At 33.9% G+C, this 21,946-nt stretch overlaps 1 protein-coding gene across 5 annotated transcripts in view; it reads left to right on the top strand.

Moving 5' to 3' along the window:
• The first annotated feature begins 19,712 nt into the window (after positions 1-19,712).
• Positions 19,713-21,946, top strand: part of LOC143256586 (uncharacterized) — a 36,195-nt gene continuing 33,961 nt past the window's right edge. For 2 of the 5 annotated variants that reach the window (XM_076513977.1, XM_076513978.1), the window contains exon 1: positions 19,713-20,253. The gene's annotated coding sequence lies outside the window, so the exon portion shown is untranslated. The remainder of the gene's footprint in view (positions 20,254-21,946) is intronic. The other 3 variants (XM_076513975.1, XM_076513974.1, XM_076513976.1) reach the window with 2 other exon arrangements.

Raw genomic sequence — 21,946 nt, 5'->3', positions numbered from 1 at the left:
CTGTTAAATAAGGATCAGCATTAAGCATTTTAAAGTCTATACAATAAAGTTACACCTGTTACGTGAAGATCAGTATCAAAATATGTTAAAGCCTATACTGTAAACTTATAACTGTCACATAAGAATCAGTTTTAAAGGAAGCCAAAGTCCACACAGTAACCTTATACCTGTTACATAAAGATCAGTGTTAAAACAATTTACAAATATACATTAAACTTACATTGTCATGTAAAGATCAGTTTCGAAGCATGTTAAATTCCATACAGTAAACTTATACTTGTCACTTCATGATCAGTATTAAAGCAGGTTAAAGTCTATAGAGTGAACTTATACCTGTTACATAACGATAAGTAATAGAAAATATAATGTTTATACAGTAAACATACACCTCATACATAAGGATCACTATGAAAGAACGTTAAAGTCTATACATTAAACTATTTCCATCACGTAAGGATCAGTTTTAAGGCATATTAAAGTCTATACAGTAAAGTTACACCTGTTACATAAGGATCAGTATTAAAGCACGTTAAAGTACATACAGTTAACTCATTCCGTTATGTAAGGATCCGTTTTAAATCATGTTAAAGTCTATACAATAAACTTATACCTGTTACATATGGGTCAGTATGAAAACATGTTAAAATTTTTACATTTCACTTATATCTGTTACATAAAGATCAGCATTAAAGAATGTTGAAGCCTGTACAGTAAACTTATACATGTTATATAAGGATAAGCATTAATGCATGTAAAATTTTAAACAGTAAACTTACACATGTAAAATAAGGATCAGGTTTAAAGCATTTTAAAGTCTATCGATTAAACTTACACCGTCACGCAAGGTTCAGTTTTAAAGCATGTTAAAGTCTATACAGTAGACTTATACTTATCACGTAAGAAATAATATTAAAGCTTGTTAAAGGCTATATATTTAACTTATATTTGTTACTTAAGAAAAAAAAGCATGTTAAAGTCTATTTATTATACCTGTCAGATTAGGATCAGTTTTAAAGCATTTTCAAGTCTATAGAGTAAACTTCTCCCTGTTACATGTGGATCAGTACTAAAGCATGTTAAAGTCTAAACAGTAAACTTGCCCCTGTTACATAAAGATCGCTATTAAGGCATATTAAAGTCTTTACAGTAACTTACACCTTTTACATAAGGATCAGTTTTAAAGCAAGTTAAAGTCTATCGATTAAACTTGTACCTCTCACGTAAGAATCAATTTAAATCATGTTAAAGTCTGTTCATTAAACTTATACCAGTCAAGTAAAGTTTACTTATAGAGCATGTTAAGGTTTATAAAGTAAACTTATACCAGTTATATAAGGATCAGTGTTAAAGCATGTTAAAAACAATACAGTAAACTTTTATCTGTTACATAAGGATCTGCATTAAAGCATATTAAAGTCTCTACAGTAAATTTATACCTGTGGCATAAAAACAGTATTAAAGCATGATAGAGCCTATATACTAAACTTATATCTGTTACATAACGATCAGCATTAAGAATTTTAAAGTCTATACAATAAAGATATACACCCGCTACATGAGGATCAGTATCAAAGTATGTTAAAGCCTGTACTGTAAACTTATAACTGTCACGTAAGGATCAGTTTTATAGCAAGTTAAAGTCCATACAGTAAACTTATACGTGTTACAGTATTAAAGAATGTTAACATCTCTACATTAAACTTATACCTATCACGTAAAAAGTTATATTAAAACATATGAAAGGCTATACATTAAATTTATACCTGTCAGAAAAGGATCAATTTTAAAGCATGTTAAAGTCCACATATTAAACTTATACCTATCACAATAAGGAGTAGTTCTAAAACATATTAAATTCTATACTGTAAACCTATACCTGTTACATAAGAATCAGTATCAAAGTATGTTAAAGTCTGTACAGTGAAGATATACCTGTAACATTAGGACCACTATTAAAGCATAATAAAGTCTATACAGTAAACGTACACCTGTTAGCTACATAAGGATCAGTATCAAAGTATGTTAAAGCCTCTACAGTAAACTTATAACTGTTACATAAGGATCAGTAATAAAGCATGTGGAAGTCTATACAGTAAACTTATATCTGTTACTTAAGGATCACTATTAAATCATGTTAAACTCTATACTGTAAACATACACCTCTTACATAAGGATCAATTTTAAAGCAAGTTAAAGTCTTTACACTAAAGTTATACCTCTCACAATAAGGATCAGTTTTAATGTATGTTAAAATCTATACATTCAACTTATACCTTTCACAATAAGGATCAGGTTTGAAGCATGCTAAAGTCTATACATTAAACATATACCTGTCACGTAGGAATTAGTATTAAAGTATGTTAAAGTTTATACAGTAAACGTATAACTGTCACATAAGGATTAGTATTAACTCATGTTAAAGTCTATACATTAAACTCATACCGTCACGTAAGGATCAGTTCTATAGCATATTAAAGTCTATACTGTAAACGTATACCTGTTATCTAAGGATCAGTATTAAAGTATGTTAAAGCCTATATAGTATACGTATACCTGTTACATAAGGATCAGTATTAAAGTATGGTAAAGTACAAACAATAAACTTCTATTTAATAACGAAAGACTCGTTCTTTTGTAATTGCAATAGGTATATCTGATGACACGTCTACAATTAGGGCAGTAAAACATTTTAATAGCTGACAGGTAGCTACATAATCACGAACTTTATCTACAACTTGAAAGGGGTATACAGAAATAATATAATTATATATATATTTATAGAGAGAGAGAGAAAGAGAGTTATCCTACAATGTGAGCAGGTATTGTAAACACACAATGTTTGTCGATACAAGCTATTGTTAAAACATTTACCTTAGTTGCAGTTGAATAAGTGTAAAATCTGCATATCTGTAACTGGTTTTTGCTACCGGAATATCAGCCCAGCATGTATTAAACATCTGCCTTAGAGATCTATGTAGATACCAGAAAGTATGAGCGTTAGCATCTGCCCACAAAATTTAACATTGGTGGCTAAAACATGTCGTACTGGTTCACTTATTCTGGAAAGGCAGCTGGTAAGTTGTCTTTACGATTCTTATATCATGAATAACGACAAATAAATATATTGATAAACGTGATTTGTGCTGTACAGTGTTAATATGTGATACGTATTTAACACCAGGTGTTCAATATACATTCGTTTATTTTAAGGCACAATGAAGGCCTAGTGGAAATATATTCAAACTGTTAACTAAACGTTCTGCTTAGTAGTTGCTACTTGTCCCTTAAGAGGTAATAGACACTACCCTAGACATCATGCAAGGATAGATAAATGCCACTAAGGATACAGACATCTGTGGACATCTGTCTTGTTATTTTATTTGTGGTTTTAAGATTAGATATTTCGACGGTTACTCGCTCGTCAGTTGTAAATCAATCGTAATAAAATACTTTGTATCACATGTGCTTGAAAATTATCCTAATTTAAAGTTCGAAACAGACATATATAAATACAAAATAGGCTGTTAAAATCATAAGCAAATAATTTGGACTTATGAAATACACAAAGCATACTTCGAAGCATACAAAATGTGTACACACGACGTTACAGCTTTTCGTCTGTAGATGCATGCGGGTTAGTTAACGAAAACGGTACAGAAGATGGAAAATGGAAAACTTCTTTTTTGGGTATTTACAAAAACATATTAATGAAATTTACTCTTGTAAAAGAGTTATAAGAGTTATTTTATAATTGTTCCCGCTGGTACAGCGATAAGTCTACGGATTTACAATGCTAAAATCAGGGGTTCGATTCCCATCGGTCGACTTAGCAGACAGCGTGATGTGGGTTTGCTATAAGAAAACACAGATACATGTTTATAATTTATGTTCATATGAATTAGAGAAGACAAGTGAAAAACGTATAAAACCTTCACAAATAGCTACGATGATAAAGCATTAAAAATGTGAGTATATTAATGTTCAGTTTGAGAGATATTCTTAATAATTCATCATGGTACGTTATAATTTTGGAGTGTCTCGAGGACTTCTCATAAGTTAATCGAACCCGGACAACATTCACTCTGATATATAATGTGACACATTTCTGATAGAATGAATATTTTAAGTTGGCACAAGGTTGATAGAAATACACGTGTGCGTATATAAGTGTATGTAGGTGAACTCTCTCTTAAAATATATATATTGACCTACTGTGGGAGAATACTCTGGTTAAATCCTGTAGCAAGAAGGCATGTTGTGAAAAACACACCACACTACATGCTCGGTTTCATCAAGATATTTTTATTATCATGGATTAGTTATTTTAAAGGACTGACAACAAATATTGCTTTTGTTTACTGTAAAAGTGGCCGTGTCTCTCTATGTATCAATAATTATCGTATTGATTGCCACAAACCAGTTCTTTTAAATATATTGCGTTTTGGTGGAAAGTTAGAACACCCCCAGATTTATTTCCACTTAAAATGGCTCAGCTCACACACAGGTGTATCACACCAGGTGCACATGATTAGAAGATCGTTACTCAGTATTTTGAATGAGGCTTGCCCTATTTAAACCTCAGACATTTAGTTTGGTGTGCTCCTGACTGTTAAAGTGAGAGTGAGCACCATGGTGAGAGCAAAAGAAATATCTGAGGCCTTCAGAAAGAAAATTGCAGCAGCTTATGAGTCTGGTAAGGGATTTGAAAAGATCTCAAAAGATTTTGAAATCAGCCATTCCACTGTCCAGAAAATAGTCAACAAGTGGAGGGCTTTCAAAACAACTGCCAACATGCCCAAGTCTGGTCGTCCAAGAAAGTTTACCCCGAGAGCAGACCGCAAGAGGTTAAAAGAGGTCTCCAAACACCCTAACATGTCATCACAGGACTTACAGCAGGCTCTGGCTACTGTTGATGTCAAAGTGCATGCCTCTACAATCAGAAAGAGACTGCACAAGTTTAACTTGCATGGGAGGTGTGCAAGGAGGAAACCTTTGCTCTCTAAGAGAAGCATCAAGGCCAGACTGAAGTTTGCCAGAGAGAATGTAGACAAAGACCAGGAATTCTGGAATAATGTTTTTTGGACAGATGAGTCCAAAATTGAATTATTTGGGCACCAGAACAGAGGACATGTTTGGCGTAAACCAAATACAGCATTCCAGGAAAAGAACCTCATACCAACTGTGAAGCATGGAGGTGGAAGTGTCATGGTTTGGGGCTGCTTTGCTACAGCAGAACCTGGACAGCTCACAATCATAGATCCACCATGAATTCTACTGTGTATCAGAGGGTGCTTGAGGATCATATGAGACCATCTGTACGAAAATTAAAGCTTAAGCGGAACTGGACCCTGCAACACGACAATGACCCAAAACATACCAGTAAATCCACCAAGGACTGGCTGAAAACTAAGAAATGGAGAGTTCTGGAATGACCGAGTCAAAGCCCAGATCTTAATCCCATTGAGATGCTGTGGGGTGACTTGAACCGGGCTGTACATGCAAGTAACCACTCAACTATCTCACAGCTGAAAGAATTCTGCATTGAGGAGTGGGGCAAACTTTCTTCAAACCGATATCAGAGACTGGTAGATCGCTACAGAACCGTCTCACTGCAGTTATTTCATCCAAAGGGGGTAACACTAGCTATTAGGGTGTAGGGTGTCCTAACTTTTTCCTCAGTTGGAATATACATTTTTGTAGAATTACATTTACAGAAGATCTTGAAAAGTCTTTTCTTCAGTTTGAATTATTTAGTTATATTCCTATAATCTCTCAGTATTGTTGAAATTGAGATTAAATATCTATATATCCAAAAATATTACAAAAATACACAGGCTTTAATAGGGTGTCCTAATTTTCTCACATGACTGTACAGGCTATCAGCTTTCTGCGTAACGTATAAATCCTCATGCAGAAGGGGCATGTTTGTAAAATGCTAATAAAGGATACAGTTGGTAGTCAACCAGTAGTAACCAGAAAGAAGTCACTGTCAAATAGGAAACTCAACTTTCAGTAAAATGTGATGGATAACCGGTGTAACCAAATGCTGTCGTGGATTGATAGTTGTGCCAACAGAGCCCGTAGTCAATAGTACCGAACGTCAACATATTTTAAAGACATTTGAAACATTTAATGTAAGTAAATAAGTAAGTAAGTAAATTGAATGTAAGTAAAATAATGTAATTAAATTAGTAAATTTAATGTAAGTAAATAAGTAAATTTAATGTAAGTAAATAAGTAAATTTAATGTAAGAAATAAGTAAATTTAATGTAAGTAAATAAGTAAATTTAATGTAAGTAAATAAGTAAATTTAATGTAAGTAAATAAGTAACTTTAATGTAAGTAAAAGCAAGTAAAAGTAAATAAGCAAGTTAATGTAAGTAAATAAAGTAAGTAAATAAGTAAAATTTAATGTAAGTAAGTAAATAAGTAGCATTTAATGTAAGTTTAAGTAAGTAAATAAGTAAGTAACAAAACCTAAGTAAGTAAATTTAAAGTAAGTAAACCTTAATGTAAGTAAATAAGTAAATTTAATGTAAGTAAATAAGCAAGTAAAAATAAGTAAATTTAATGTAACAAGCAATAAGTAAGTAAACAAGCAATTTAACGTAAGTAAATAATAAGTAAATAAGCAACAAGCAATAATGTAAGTAAGTAAATAAAGTAAATTTAATGTAAGCAACAAGCAACCTAAGTAAATAAGTAAATTTAAGTAAGTAAATAAGTAACTAAATAAGTAATGTAAGTAACCTAATGTAAGTAAATAAGTAAATTTAATGTAAGTAAACAAGTAACCTAAATAAGTAAATTTAAATAAGTAAGTAAATAAGTAAAGCAAATGTAAACCTAATGTAAGTAAAGCAAGTAAATTTAATGTAAGTTAAAGTAAGTAAATAAGTAAATTTAATGTAAGTAAAAATTTAAAGTAAGTAAATAACCTAAGCAATAAGCAATTTAATGTAAGTAAACAACAAATTTAATGTAAGTAAATAAGTAAGTAAACAAGTAAATTTAATGTAAGTAAAGCAACAAGAAATTTAATGTAAGTAAACAAGCAACCTAAGTAAATAAGTAAATTTAATGTAAGTAAGTAAATAACCAAGTAATTTAAAGTAAGCAACAAGCAACCTAATGTAAGCAAGTAAGCAACAAGCAACCTAATGTAAGTAAATAAGTAAGTAAAAAGTAAATTTAATGTAAGTAAACAAGCAAAATTTAATGTAAGTAAATAAATAAGTAAGTAAATAAGCAATTTAATGTAAGTAAATAAGTAAAGCAAGCAAGTAAATAAGCAATTAAAAAGTAAGTAAATAAGTAAGTAAACAAGCAATTTAATGTAAGTAAATAAGCAACCTATTTAATGTAAGTAAATAAGTAAAAATAACGTAAGCAAACAAGTAAGTGTAAGTAAATTTAATGTAAGTAAAAAGTAAACCTAATGTAAGTAAACAAGCAAAAGTAAAGTAATGTAAGTAAATTTAATGTAAGTAAATAAGCAATTTAATGTAAGTAAACAAGCAAGTAACGTAAGTAAATTTAATGTAAGTAAAAGTAAATTTAATGTAAGTAAATAAGTAAATTTAATGTAAGTAAAAACAAGTAAATTTAATGTAAGTTAATAAGTAAATAAATAAGTAAATTTAAGCAAGTAAATAAGTAAGTAAATAAGTAAACGTAAGTAAGTAAGCAAGTAAGTAAAGCAAGTAAATTTAATGTAAGTAAATAAACAAGCAATGTAAGTAAATTTAAGTAAGTAAATAAGCAATTTAATGTAAGTAAATAAAGTAAATTTAATGTAAGTAAATAAAAGTAAATAACAAGTAAATTTAAACAAGTAAATAAGTAAATTTAATGTAAGTAAAAAGTAAATTTAATGTAAGTAAATAAGTAAGTAAATAAGTAAATTTAATGTAAGTAAATAAGTAAATTTAATGTAAGTAAATAAGTAAATTTAATGTAAGTAAATAAGTAAGTAAATAAGTAAATTTAATGTAAGTAAATAAGTAAGTAAATAAGTAAATTTAATGTAAGTAAATAAGTAAATTTAATGTAAGTAAATAAGTAAGTAAATAAGTAAATTTAATGTAAGTAAATAAGTAAATTTAATGTAAGTAAATAAGTAAATTTAATGTAAGTAAATAAGTAAGTAAATAAGTAAATTTAATGTAAGTAAATAAGTAAATTTAATGTAAGTAAGTAAATAAGTAAGTAAATAAGTAAATTTAATGTAAGTAAATAAGTAAATTTAATGTAAGTAAATAAGTAAGTAAATAAGTAAATTTAATGTAAGTAAATAAGTAAGTAAATAAGTAAATTTAATGTAAGTAAATAAGTAAGTAAATAAGTAAATTTAATGTAAGTAAATAAGTAAATTTAATGTAAGTAAATAAGTAAGTAAATAAGTAAATAAATAAGTAAATTTAATGTAAGTAAATAAGTAAATTTAATGTAAGTAAATAAGTAAATTTAATGTAAGTAAATAAGTAAATTTAAGGTTGCTATATTTGTGTTTGAAAAGCATTTAAAACTCCCATTAATATTGTATACAAACCACTATTATAAGAGACGTAGCTTTATTTCTTTGATTTGTCTCCCAAGCTATACTAATGAGCCTTCAACAGGTGAAACTGCAGTCTACAACAGAGGGTATGGTCATTTAAAGGAAACGTTAGGCCTCTACCTACGTCACAAATTTTCCTTTTAATTTTACCAAAGAAAAAAACTAAACATAAATGTAAACGTAACCATTAAATACTTGGTCCATAAAATATGTGAAACAATGACCTAACGCTATTCAAGTACCTAAATTATGTTAGGTTGCTTTATTGATGAATGAAAAGGACTTTAACATGTTCACTGCCACCAGTAGTATTAATAATGCCCTTCAGTGGCTCAGCGGTATGTCTGCGGACTTACAACGATTAAATCCGGGTTCCGATACCCGTAGTGGGCAGAGCACAGATACCCAGCCCATTGTGTAGCTTTGTGTTAAATTCAAAACAACAACAACAGTATTAATAATTCACAGCAAACATTGTTCTTTTTTTTTACTTAACCCAAGTGTCTAATATTTATGTAAGTAACTATATTATTTTTAATTAGCTCATTGAAGCCTCTTGTAATGTGTAACCCACCGGTGTGTTACGCGATCCACCAGTGGTTCACGTGGTAGCGAACGTCATAAGACCTCATTATATCGTAACAATGTTTGATTCTGTTCACATGTGCATATCCAAATGGACTTTATGGTTACAGAAAATAAATTTAATATATCTATGCCTCTATTTTTAACATTGAGCTAATGATTTCAGCTGCAAACTTTCCAGACTCGTTGCCACCTGCATGAGGTATTAAAAAGGAAAGCGAAATAAAACGTGAACTTCTTTTTTAAAGTGCTTCAGGACAGGAACTGTCTATAATACTTAAAAAGAAAGACATTACTTTGTTAGTCGATACTTATAATCCCACTCTTTACTCTGTTAATTATTTAAATGATGACCAACTTTTAACTGGGACATTATAGCAAAAGTTTTGAGATGGTGATTTGATAGAATGAAGAAGTATGCTATTTATCATTACTAAATTGAGGATTGCTGATGCAGAATGAATTAAAACATGGCCACCTACTTGGACGACTTACATTGCTCAGACGGAAAGGCCTATCCTAGCACGATTCTTACAAACCACAAGGATATCCCTGTGGAGAATCAGCTGAAAAACAAAACAAAATGTATCTCAGAACGAGCCACCTGCTAAAACAGCGGTATGTCTATGGATTTACAACGCTAAAATCAGGCGTTCGATTCCCCTCGGTGGGCTTAGCAGATAGCCCGATGTGGCTTTCCTATATGAAAAACACACACACATCTCAGAACGGCTGGTATGGATATTAACACTTTTATTGATAAGCAAAGTACAACGTTTCGGCTTTCCTAGGAATAACCAAACCAGCTGTTCTGAGATACATTTTTATTTCAAGTGAATTTCTCGTCACCAAGAAAACAAAGCAAAAAAAAAAAAAAGACTTGATATATGCGTCAGGGATTTAGTAGTCATGATGGAAGCCACATTCATGTCTATTCATCTTGAGGCGGTTATTCTGAACCAACTAATAGGGTAATAAAAGCAGCATTATTTATAAAAAAAATTCTGTTGTCTTTACAAAAACTTGGAGACTGTTGTATGAATACGAGCCGAGAACCAATACAGGTTATTATCCATCATTAAGAACATCGAAAATGCATGTTTATCCAAGTTGAGTTTGATTGTAATGAGACTATTCCAACTCCAATAACAGTCTAAGTATTGGTAATATAATATTTTAGTCATCCGTGGACTGATTGGTCATTGGATAAGAAAATGTCTATACCCCATGTATAACTAAGAGGGTGTAAGCTTCATGTCGATAACACAAGTATTCAACAAATAGAGGAAAAAGTAATTAATGTTACAACTTGGAGACTGTTGTATGAATACGAGCCGAGAACCAATACAGGTTATTATCCATCATTAAGAACATCGAAAATGCATGTTTATCCAAGTTGAGTTTGATTGTAATGAGACTATTCCAACTCCAATAACAGTCTAAGTATTGGTAATATAATATTTTAGTCATCCGTGGACTGATTGGTCATTGATAAGAAAATGTCTGTACCCCATGTATAACTAAGAGGGTGTAAGCTTCATGTCGATAACACAAGTATTCAACAAATAGAGGAAAAAGTAATTAATGTTACAACTATTTTTGGCTGCAACTAGAGAACCATAAATCCAGTATGCTCATCGCCTGAGAGGTCATTGTAGTTAGCATGTCCCTATCACACAACTGAACCGGTTTGGTATATGGTTATGCATATGTTGGGACATGATGTAGAGTTCCTGATGTACACAGATACAGTCACGAACTGAAACTATGTGCCAAACATTATCACTTATTGATCTGATATAAAGCACGTGAAATACATTGCCTTCTGCCAAATACAATATTGCACTATCTTATGCTGTGATTTCACTTGCAGGGAAAATGATAGCAATGTTAATTGAAAAATGTTTAAGAAAATACCTGAAGCAACGGTTGTTAGCATGATAAGCTGAAGCAAGCTAAACAGCTCGCATAGCTTCAAATACATGTAATAAATAACTCCCCGTTGATGTAAAAATAATCTTTAAGAAGCTTAACATAAGGAGCTCAGGAAGCTATTAGTTGTTTGCCAAACGCATTTGTGACACCATACGAAATCCTGGGGAGGTCCAGTTTGACTCATCATCATACGTCATTAATAACGAGCAACTAATTAAATAAGTGCAACATTTACTACTGTTGGTTCAACACAATAGTGGTCAAGAACTATGGGTAGTGTCATACAGTCACCAGGATTTTTCTTAGCATAACCTGTGGTGATTGCCAAGAAGAGAAAAAGGAGGCTTAGCATCTTTATTGATTTTTGGTGGAAAACCATTGCATTGTGAGTTGATATATTTCTGTTGTCATGAGCAGATGAATATCTAGATGCATTAGATGACCAGTTGGATATATGAAATGGCATACTTTATCACTGCCATGACTCATGTTGGTGCAGGGCATAACCTATAATGTAGCTAATGGTCCATCAGTCTCTGAGACAAGAGATTTCTTGATCTTGTATGACATTGAAGGGCTTACTGGTTACAGAAGCATCAGGATGTGAAGAGTCCATGTTGATATTATACTGTAAGAGCTGAAAGAATTCGTTATGTCAAGAGAGACTCTTAGAGAAGTCTGTGGGCCTTTCATTTCGGTGGATAGCCCTGTATGCCTATAGTCGTTGTCATGAAACAGGAGGAAGTGTTTTTTTTTATTAATTACTTCGCATAGTAGTCTGAACCATGCTCCCTGATTAACACCACTGTGGCTTATGATAATCCAGCAGTTAATAATTTATTTTCAAACCCCGACATGTTTATATATTCTTAAACAGAAACGTTCCAACGTCTTCAATCGTTTTTTTTTTTTATTGTATGTCACAAAAAGCTTCATGAAGACCATCTGTGTTAAACGTTCCTAATTTAGAAGTGATAGACTGGAGGTAAGGCAGCTGCTAATCAACACCATCCATTGCCAAGTTTTGGAGAACTTCAAACGAATAGCAGAATTAAATGTTGCATGGTAAAGTAGAAAAACTAAATCTATTCAACACTTATATGAAAATTTAGCCAATAACATTATAGCATTTGTTTTAGATAAATGACTTTCTATAATTCTCTAGTAAAAACATTACAGTTTATTTAACTTTTGTATCCCAGGGGGACAGCAGTATGTTTTCGAATTTAGAACTGTCAAATCAGAGGTACAATTTTCCTTAGTGGACTCAACAAATAGCCTAATGTGGTTTTGCTATTAAAAATACACGCACGCATTTTTTATAGCATTTCAAAATATAGAAGTTCTAAACCCTAACTTCCTTCCCGTTAAAAACTGTATAGCCTGAGAATGATTTGTCAAAATGTAGAATGAAGACTTTTTAACATATTGGACTATTAACTCAAGAAAAAAATATTTAATTCGCTCAACGTTTCATGTCTTCCAGAAGACAGTTTCTTCAAGAGGAATCTTCTACATTAACCCCACAGACAGACGGCTTTTCTCAAAAAAGTTGTATAAATTAATTGAGATGATGATTGTTATTATATTATATTATATTATATTATATTATATTATATTATATTATATTATCATGTCACCAGTAGATCCCATCAAGAAATATAGGGCCGCAATCGCTTGCGGATACTTCAACAGGTATTTAAGTGAGTACGTTGTCAGCCCACTGCACCGAGCCGTCCCTAACGAGAGGGAAGGCAGCTAGTCATCACCACCCACCGCCAACTCTTGGGCTACTCTTTTACCTAATAGTGGGATTGACTGTCACATTATAACGCCCCCACGGCTGGGAGGGCGAGCATGTTTGGCGCGACGCGGGCGCGAACCTGCGACCCTTGGATTACGAGTCGCACGCCTTACGCGCTTGGCCATGCCAGGCCCATATTATATTTCTGGTGCTACAAGTTCAAGCAAAACCAGTAATTATCGTATTATTTCCAGAGAAATGAAAGAAAAGTATTGAACGCCGTGATCACGGAATGCCTAAATCAAGATTATATCCTGAATCACGGAATGCCTAAAGCAAGATTACATCCTGAGATAGGAATGCCTAAAGCAAGATTATATCCTGAATCACGTAATGCCTAAAGCAGAGATTATATCCTGAATCACGGAATGCCTAAAGCAAGATTATATCCTGAGATAGGAATGCCTAAAGCAAGATTATATTCTGAATCACGGAATGCCTAAAGCAATATTATATTCTGAATCACGGAATGCCTAAAGCAAGATTAAATCCTGAGATAGGAATGCCTAAAGCAATATTATATCCTGAGATAGGAATGATTACAAAATAACACTGTGCAACAAATTTCATGTTCAAAAAAAGTACAAGTTAAGTAAGACTTGTTTCTGGGTCAAAAATTTGTCCTGATTCTGAATCTGACCTTTATTCCTCCAGATTAGGCACCGTTTTCCTGTACCATGAACCATATGTTTTATAATATACTGCAAAATATCGCGTATTGAACACAACATTGCAAATACTGAAAGTTACAAAAAACAAAACAAAAATTTAGTTGGTATAACAAAACATTTATTGGTTATGAATTAAAAACACACACCTGTCAGTTTAAACAACTTTTGTTCTTCTTGTGTGGAGTGTGATCTTCTTTTTTTATACCCCAGCAGTAGTCTGCCAACATGCCAGGGTTCCATTTTCCTTTAAATCGTCGCTCCATCACTGAAATATCCTGATGGAATCTATCGCCATGTTCATCACTCACATCACCAAGATTTTCCGCAAAAAAATCCAAATGAGAGTGGAGCACATGAACTTTTAGAGACATGTTACATCCAATATCATGATAATGACTCAGCAGATCATTCACAACTTGCACATAGTCTTCTGAACGATGGTTCCCCAGGAAGTTATCACAAACTTTCTTGAATGACTCAAAGGCAAGCTTCTCTTTTCTCTTGAGATGTGTGATGAAGGTTTAATCAAGTACAATTTTTCGAATTTGGGGACCTATGGAGATACCTTCTTTAATTTTAGTTTGACTCAAGGAAGGGAACTTCTCTGCAAGATATGCAAATGTGGAGAATTTCTTGTCCAAGGCTTTCACAAATTGCTTAAACAAACCAAGTTTAATATGCAAAGGTGGTAAAAGAATTCTATCACTTTTCACAAGTGGTTTGTGCATGATGTTGTGTGTTCCTTGCTCAATTTCATCTCGGATCGGCCAATCCTTGCGTACATAATGTTCAGTTCTTGCTCTGGAGTTCCATAAGCACAGGAAGCAGCAAAATTTAGTATAGCCAAGCTGAAGGCCAGTAAACATGGCCACAACCTTGAAATCTGCACAAATATGCCAGTTATGGTCATCATACTGTATGCTTGTTAGAATTGCTTTCAGATTTTCATATGATTCTTTCATGGTTGTGCTATAAGCTATGGGAACAGAAGGCAGAGTGTTACCATTGTGTAGCAGAACAGCTTTGATGCTGTCCTTGGATGCATCTATGCAAAGTCGCCAGTTGGTGTTATCATATGGTATTTCCAGTTGCTCAAAAAGTTCAGTGATATCATTACAAAAGCATAAGTCATCCTTCATGGTGAATAATGCAAGCAGATCCTCTGTACGTTTCCTGTACAGTGTTATCTTCACTCCTTTCTCAAGAAGATTAAGTTTTTGAAGCCTTGATGCCAGAAACTCACTTTTGTCTTTGGTTAAATAGAGATCCCTGCACAAGTCATTTAGAGCCTCTTGAGAAAATGGTATTGGTTTATTCTCGCTTTCTGGATGATTGGGTTCCACATATTCACCACTGGAATGTTCATCTACACTGCTGGAACTCTCCATTTCTTGATCTGGAGGTTTGGGCACAGGTAGATTTTCTGAGTGCTCTACTGGGCCCATTGCTGATTGCAAATTTGGGTAAACAATGTGTTTCTTTTTCTTTACTGTAGTACAGCCTGTAAAGTCTTGCTGACAGAAATAGCAATTATTAGAGTGATCTTTCTGCTCACGCCAAATCATTGGCACACCAAACTTCATGTGAACATTTTTCCTGCATGCCAGGCACTCAATGTCTTCACACATGTAAGGCAACACACATGAGGAGCCCATGACTTGTCCTGGTCTCCTAAGTCACAAACGAAGTACGCCTTGTACATTTTCTTGATATGGCGTGTAATACTGCGCTTTTCTTTAGCAAAAGTTAATTCCCCACATATGTAACAGAATCTGTTTGGATCATTTTTGTACTGTCTTGCACTCATTGTTGAAAACAAATAAGATCTGAAAGAAAAAAATAAATAACATTAAACACAAGCTTTGACGTATAAAGTATTAAGTGATAAACTCAATTAAATATAAGCACACAATAATAAACCAGAAAATATTATTTTAAACTGTACTGTGCTATTTATCATATCACATTGTAGGTGTTACTAAGATTGGTCTCTAGCCCTGTGTTGAAAACCATTTTACAATGCGGTAGAGAATTTTATTTAATAATAATGACAAAAAGGGTATACAGTGACAATTCTGCAAAAACCATGCCTAATTCAACAAAAAGAAGGCCAGAAATGGATTTCCCATGTCATTTTGCATATAAAAATGGCCACAGATCTCTTGTACTTTTTTGAGTGTTGCACAGTGTAATTCGCAAACGTCGCAGAATGATATATTACATCGATTTACTATTACCTTCAACTCACAATATTTACTTCGAGAAACATTTCAAGGTATGAAGTCACGTGCTGACGGTTAGTTCAACGGTGTATAAACCGCACAGAAGGGTTTATCACGTTAGTTTATAAACATATCCAATTATTGAAATAAATGATCAGTTGAGACATTTGCTAGCTTCCTGAGAAAGTTAAAATTCCGAACACGCTTCCAGCGTCAACACATACCTGAGCAAGCGACTTCAAAAACACAGGTGTTAGTGTGTTGCTCCATATGTTAATTAAGGCATGAGTTTACAGTCGCACACGACTTGAACTCGAAGTCCATTGATTAGAAAAAAATAACAAAAATAAAAGCTATTATTTACTTATAACTGGCAGAGTAACATATAACTGTTGCAATAAACGGTGATAAATCATTCACACTATTCCTTTTCATTTCAGCTTTCAGTGTATTCTCTTATTTTTCTCACGAAAACGTGTGGAGGGGAAAAAAATAGCCTAAACTTAAATAAAACTTTATAATCCTAACAAGTTTTTACAATGCCGAAATCGGTAAAAAAAATACCATAAACAATTTTTCACGCTTGAGTCATCTTTAATCAGTGATGACGAGAAAACCCACTTGTAGAGAAAAATATATATTTAAAAACGGCTGGTTTGGTTCGATCCTCTACGTAAAACAAAATGACTGGTTTGGTTCGATCCTCTACGTAAAACTTTACCCAACCCAAAGCAGCTGTTTTTAAATATATATTGATTCATCTTTGTTTGTTTTTGAGTTTTGCGAAAAGCTACAAGAGGGCAATCTGCGTTAGCCGTGGCTCAATATGGCCAGGTAGGTTAAGGCGTTCGACTCGTAATCTGAGAGTCACGGGTTCGAATCCCCGTCACGCCAAACATGCTCACCCTTTCAACCGTGGGGGCGTTATAAGTTTACGGTCAATCCCACTATTTGTTGATAAAAGATTAGCCCAAGAGTTGGCGGTGGGTGGTGATAACTAGCTGCCTTCCCTATAGTCTTACACTGCTAAATTAGGGACGGCTAGCGCAGATAGCTCTCGAGTAGTTTTGCGCGAAATTCAAAAACAAACAAGAAATGTTTGATTCGTTTGACAACGAAGACAACTAAGAAGACTATTCATGGCAACAAGAAATAAAAACAAATTAAGAACATTAGAAATAAAATTAGAGCAGAAATTAAACATCAAAAACAAGAAAAATGTGACAACTTCTGCTCCCAACTAAACGAACAAACCGACCCTAGTAAGTTCTGGCTACACTTAAAAAGATTCACAAATGAACCCACGACAAGAAAATACCCAACACTAGAATATAACAACACCTTAGCACAAACCAACAAAGAAAAAGCAGAAGCCTTCAAACATCAATTACAAAACACATTTAAAACACACAATGACACGGACATGAACAACTATTACTACAATAAAATAAGCAACCACGTAACAAATAACATAGAATTATATAAACCACACTTTCCAATCAACATTAAAAACAGCAACACTGACAATACAAGTGACCACAATACCCAACTACTCACCAAAACAATCAAACTAAATGCACTTGAACAAGCAATCAAAAATACAGAAAACAAAGCACCAGAAAATGATGGAATACAAACAATACTTCTCAAAAAAGGCACTCCAAAATTATTTGACCATCTATTAGCAATATTTAACTTATCTTTACATTCTGGATACATCCAAGTTTCTTGGAAGCAAGCTAATATTTTAATGTTCCACAAAGAAGGAAAACCAGCTAATAAACCAAAGAGTTATCGACAGATCAGCCTGACCAGCTGTGGAGGTAAAATTCTCGAGAGAATAATAAGCAACAGACTCTCCATATTTTTGAAGATTAATTCAAAATTACCAGAAGAACAAAACGGATTTAGAAAATATAGACAAACGACAGATCATTTAGTTAGGTTAACTGAAACAATAATAAACAGCTTTAATAATAAAGAATGCACTGTCGCCTGCTTCCTTGATATCGAGAAAGCATTCGACACTGTATGGCACAATGGTCTTCGATTCCGTATGTATGAAATTGGACTACCGCGTGGAATTATTCACTGGTTATCAAACTTTTTGGAAAATAGAAAATGTAGAGTAAACTTAGAGGGAACTTTCTCGGAGTTCTTCACTCCTGAAGCTGGTGTCCCTCAAGGAGGGGTGGTTAGTTCTATTCTTTTCATCATGTATGTAAGCAATATGCCACTAAAAGACCCAAACCATGGATGGATACGCGTCACAGTTCGCTGATGATGTAGCAATTCGGAAAAGTGCCCCTACACCAGAAATAGCAGCCACTAACTTACAACCACAACTAAACAGATTATGTGAATATTGTGAAAAATATAAATTAAAATAAATACAGCGAAGACGCAACTAGTAATATTTTCAAAATCTTCGAAATATCAAAAAGTTCAACCCCAAATCTACATGAATGGGGACCGCATCCAGACTGCTATATCTGCAAAAGTTTTAGGATTAACATATGATTCGAAACTTACCTGGATAAAACATGTAAATAATATAAAAACTAATATTTGGCGAAGAATAAACTATGCTAGGAGTCTAACTGGTAAAAACTACGGAACAACACCAGAAAACATCATTAAAATATACAAGTCATACATTAGATCTGTAATAGACTATGCAGCTCCTGCATGGATCAATGTAAGTGTAAATCAAATTTAAATCAAACTCCAAACATTACAGAATACACTAATTACATCATCATACAGAGTACCTAAAACCACTTCATCAAAGTTCATGCACAATTACTCAAACAATACCAGATAGACTTCTACATAGTACAATAAAATATTTTGATAAAAATTGGCGAAAAAATGAGTTGTTATGCGAACTAGACAGGAATTGCATATGTGATGAAGAGAGATCTAAACACCTCTCCCTGTTAAATCTATACATTAGATCATTAAGATAAAATAAAATTTCAAATAATAATAATAAAATAGTGCTAAAATAAAACACGCCACCTACGTTTTAGACTTATTAAAAAATAATAATCATAAAAATATATGAAAGAACAATATAACTGGACATTGTCCTGAAAGGACCAGACTAAAGTTATCATATTATTCCAGCCATTCAGTATTTACTCGTAATATATTAATCAGGCCACTCCAACAAGGTTATGGAAGAAGGAAGAGGTCTCGTGCACCTGACCCTCGTGGTTATACAAATATATATACCCAAATACCTAGAGAGAGAGAGAGATCCGTTTGACTTTCCATATATGCCACGTCACACTAAAGCCACATCTGAATGCGTTTATATGTTTTTTATTTATTGTTACAAAACATCAGATAAAATGAAACATTTGAAGTCCTTCCCCATCTTGCTTTAATAGCGTTCTTAACTTTCTGTTCAAACGTTTTCGTCTGAACCTACTAAGAGGGCTTGTTTCAGACGTATTTCACAAGTTCCTGTTTTAATCTATGTGAAGCTACCAATTGCTACCAACCATCTCGATTACCATGGACAAATAGGCAAATAAATAATATGTGTGGCTTTTGTGACCAGTGAACATTTAACCTACTACTATTTCTGCATGTTGCCAAAATAAAAGAATTTTGCAAAATGATTTATTGTAAAACAAAACAGTGTTCTAATCACCCAGATTAACGGCGTGATACCATTAATACATAATCGTTGAAACTCTCACGCGCATAAAACCTCCAGAGAACGTTGATAAAGTGCTTAAATTACTACTGTAAAAATCGCGCGTGGAGATTGAAGGTATACGATTACATAGCTTGCCCTAACGAGGCCCGCGCCCATCCCAAAAGCAACTGGCTTAAATACACCCCCAGGATGAATAGACGCGTCTGAGAATCGCGCACCGTTGTTGGAGCCGTAATGAAAGTAATCTCCCAGTGGCGGCAGCTAGCCTGAAAGGCAGCCGACCGTCAGCCTACGACGTAGTTTAGCTGTGGACAGTTAAAGAGAAAGGTTTATGTTAATGTAGCTCCAACGTTTTTGCAGATTCCGCGCGACGCGTTCTGTCGGAAGTGTTGACGGGGCGATCTATGTAAGTTTTTTTGATTGACGTTTGTCGCTTCGGCCAAACTTTAGGCCTTGTTTTTAAAGAGAGCCGTGACTTTGTTTTTTCCAAATTTTCAAGGTTTGACAGTGACGATGTTTTTACTACCAGCTGTGCATTGGAAGATTACGGGGTTCTGTCTTTTCTTTCTGCAATTTTAAGTTTATTAATATTTTAATTTGCCTTCACCAAGGACGAGAATAATTCCTTATTTTTTGGTGCGCAAACTCAGGAGGGATTTTTGGCCTGCTCTAGAAAACACAAGAGCCGATTTTAAAACCAAAGGAAACTGCACTTCGTTTAAGAAAATCAACATTGTGTGATTACGTTTAATGTGCTTTTGAAATGAGATGTCATACACAGGTGAATAAATGAGGCTTAACTTAGGTGAGAAAAATTACATTTTCTTGTTTAACCTTAAGACTAAAACCTCGCTTTGCTAGTAATAGTAATAGCTATATAACTCGTGAATTATTAAGTGGGTTCTATGTACACTTATTGATCCTGGCTTTCCTAAGGTTATCGTTTTTTTTCTCTGAGTTGTAAACGTTAACGTACCCCAGGTTAAACCTACAACTAGGCTCTTCTTTGGTGTTGTTAAAATATAGTGTGTTCTTGACTTTAATAAGTATGCAAAAGTTGTGTTTTTTTTACTGCTAAGCTCGTAGAAGTTGGGCTCTGGTCACTTGAGGTTGATGTCTATATTAAAACTAGAAGTTGGGCTCTGGCCACTTGAGGTTGATGTCTATATTAAAACTAGAAGTTGGGCTCTGGTCACTTGAGGTTGATGTCTATATTAAAACTAGAAGTTGGGCTCTGGTCACTTGAGGTTGATGTCTGTGTCAAAACTAGAAGTTGGGCTCTGGTCACTTGAGGTTGATGTCTATATTAAAACTAGAAGTTGGGCTCTGGTCACTTGAGGTTGATGTCTATATTAAAACTAGAAGTTGGGCTCTGGTCACTTGAGGTTGATGTCTATATTAAAACTAGAAGTTGGGCTCTGGTCACTTGAGGTTGATGTCTGTGTCAAAACTAGAAGTTGGGCTCTGGTCACTTGAGGTTGATGTCTATATTAAAACTAGAAGTTGGGCTCTGGTCACTTGAGGTTGATGTCTATATTAAAACTAGAAGTTGGGCTCTGGTCACTTGAGGTTGATGTCTATATTAAAACTAGAAGTTGGGCTCTGGTCACTTGAGGTTGATGTCTGTGTCAAAACTAGAAGTTGGGCTCTGGTCACTTGAGGTTGATGTCTATATTAAAACTAGAAGTTGGGCTCTGGCCACTTGAGGTTGATGTCTATATTAAAACTAGAAGTTGGGCTCTGGCCACTTGAGGTTGATGTCTGTGTCAAAACTAGAAGTTGGGCTCTGGCCACTTGAGGTTGATGTCTGTGTCAAAACTAGAAGTTGGGCTCTGGCCACTTGAGGTTGATGTCTGTGTCAAAACTAGAAGTTGGGCTCTGGTCACTTGAGGTTGATGTCTATATTAAAACTAGAAGTTGGGCTCTGGCCACTTGAGGTTGATGTCTGTGTCAAAACTAGAAGTTGGGCTCTGGTCACTTGAGGTTGATGTCTATATTAAAACTAGAAGTTGGGCTCTGGTCACTTGAGGTTGATGTCTATATTAAAACTAGAAGTTGGGCTCTGGCCACTTGAGGTTGATGTCTGTATTAAAACTAGAAGTTGGGCTCTGGCCACTTGAGGTTGATGTCTATGTTAAAACTAGAAGTTGGGCTCTGGCCACTTGAGGTTGATGTCTGTGTCAAAACTAGAAGTTGGGCTCTGGCCACTTGAGGTTGATGTCTATATTAAAACTAGAAGTTGGGCTCTGGCCACTTGAGGTTGATGTCTATATTAAAACTAGAAGTTGGGCTCTGGTCACTTGAGGTTGATGTCTGTGTCAAAACTAGAAGTTGGGCTCTGGTCACTTGAGGTTGATGTCTGTGTCAAAACTAGAAGTTGGGCTCTGGTCACTTGAGGTTGATGTCTGTGTCAAAACTAGAAGTTGGGCTCTGGTCACTTGAGGTTGATGTCTATATTAAAACTAGAAGTTGGGCTCTGGCCACTTGAGGTTGATGTC

This window comes from Tachypleus tridentatus, chromosome 7 (genome assembly GCF_004210375.1).
Source record: "Tachypleus tridentatus isolate NWPU-2018 chromosome 7, ASM421037v1, whole genome shotgun sequence".
NCBI classification, from domain to species: Eukaryota; Metazoa; Arthropoda; class Merostomata; order Xiphosura; family Limulidae; genus Tachypleus; species Tachypleus tridentatus.
Note: the sequence above shows the minus strand (reverse complement) of the source record. Positions and strands in the feature narration are given on the sequence as shown.